Below are 2500 nucleotides of genomic sequence, written 5' to 3'. Positions count from 1 at the left end.
CTTCTTGGAAGAATAGTTATTACACCGAATGAAATGCTTAGCAGCATTTCGTCCGTCTTTAAGTTCTGATTTCAAATCCCGCTGAGGTCGACTTGGCCCCTCATCCTTTGTGGTTGATAAAGATAAGTATTTGGGGCCGGTGTCATCGAATAGCCCCATTGCCCCGATCTTACTGGTTTTGAACCAAATTTCAAACCACCAGACCAACACACACACTCATATATATATATTTATCTTTAATATATATGCGTATATATATACGGCGGCCTTCTTTCAGTTTCCGTCTACTGAAACCACACTCACAAAGCTTTTGAAGACACTTGCCCAATGTGCCACGCAGTGAGACTGAATTCCGAACTCTACGGCTAGGAATCAAGATTTTTGTCCCACAGCCATGCTGGTGTCTCTCTAATTATCTTCGTTTCTGATCAGGTTTTAATTTCAAATTTAAGATTGGAAGCAAAAAGACTTTCCTTAGTGATACTTCCGCACGTTTCCTGTTTTTTTTTATTTATTATTATCTGAGTTATTAAAACTACTTCTAAGACATTCTACTATATTTTTACGATCATACATTTATCTTTGCTAAAGAAAAAAAATCTCCAGGAGATAGAATGCTCTCAGACTTTTATCAAATTTTTCAGTGTCATATATATTTAATACATCTTGAGTGTTATATATTCTAATGTCTTATATAGTCAATATACCGTACACATCGCAGATTCAATTCATTTCATATCTTACATATTCTTGTGTCTTGGAAAGTCGAATCCATAAATTTTCGATTGATTTCAATCATTTCTAAGCAATCTGAAATTGTATTTCAAATAATACTTATTTTAAAAACGGATGCATGTGTGTATAGTTACCTCTTAACATACTTACTTTCTAACATACGTACATACATATATATATATACATACATACCTACACACACGCATATAAGTATGTATATATATTTATATATATGTGTATCTATCTATCTATATAGGAGCACTCCGGTGGTTACGACGACGAGGGTCCCAGCTGATAGGATCAACGGAACAGCCTGCTCGTGAAATTAACGTGCAAGTGGCTGAGCACTCCGCAGACACGAGTACCCCTAATGTAGTTATCGGGGAGATTCAGCGTGACACAGAGTGTAACAAGTCTGGATCTTTGAAATGCAGATACTACTCATTTTTGCCAACTGAGTGGACTGGAGCAACGTGAAATAAAGTGTCTTGCTCAAGGACACAACGCGTCGCTGGGAATCGAACTCACGACTTTACGATTGTGAGCCGAATGCCCTAACCACTAAGCCACGCGCCTTCTCTATATTTTAGCCAGGAGACGGGGTGTCACTTGTGCTGTAACGTATGATGAGCTTTCTGATGGGTAATAAGCCCAATCTTGCTCTAGACAACCTATTACAAGAATCGCATTTGATTGCGGGCGCTGGTTGGGGCTGGTTTGCTCTGTCTTTCCTACCTGGTCATTATATATATATATATATATATATTTGTATATATATACATACATATATAAATGTATATATATATATATATACAGACACACATATATGTACATATACACATACATATATACATATACATATATGCATATACCTGCACAAACACACGTATACGTAAGTACACACACATTCACACATACTCATACATTCATAGACATATGTGTAAAATAAATCTTATATTTTTATATTTTATTGTTTGATACCAGAAAATGTTAAATTAGTGTGATCGGTATTAAACATATGCGAAGTATTATAACACAATAGATTAAGTGTCCCATTTATCTCGCAGAGACATGTAAAATGAGATTTTATAACTAAAAGGAAATTAGATCTAACAGCGACATCTCTGCGGGAAATAGCAAAATATATGTCATATATCCGATTGCACAATAAATATAATAAAGAAAGAGAGAAAAGAAAGCGACAAATCAAGCCATGCAAGAAAAGAAAATCTAACAAATGGATTGTTTGAGGAAGAGAGAGTCAGCATGGAAGAACGAAGGGAGAGAAAAACGAACGTTTGAGGCAATAAATGAAGTTTAATGTTAACGACATGATAGGTAACAGCACTCCACTTAGCTGTATGTTAAATGATGAAGATCAAAGGGAGGCAGAAACGCCGGATCGTGCGTTTTTTGACATATAGTTTTTCCATTGTACGTAGACTGTATTACTTGTGCGTGTACCTGCATACATACTAACCTTCCCAACCAAACAGACACTCACATATAAATATACATACATATGTATATATACATACACACACACACACACATATATATATATATATAAATATAGATATATACACATACGTATAATACTGGCGGTGTCCCAGCATGACGACATACGCTGAAAAGTATAAAAGAAGAAAAGAATATCTATGTATATGTATATACATGTATGTATAAATGAAGATATATACACACGTGTATATTCATATATATGAATATATGGATAGATACACACACACACACACACACACACACA

Source organism: Octopus bimaculoides, chromosome 11, assembly GCF_001194135.2.
Source record: "Octopus bimaculoides isolate UCB-OBI-ISO-001 chromosome 11, ASM119413v2, whole genome shotgun sequence".
In the NCBI taxonomy this organism is placed as follows: Eukaryota; Metazoa; Mollusca; class Cephalopoda; order Octopoda; family Octopodidae; genus Octopus; species Octopus bimaculoides.
This window is presented reverse-complemented; position numbering follows the sequence as displayed.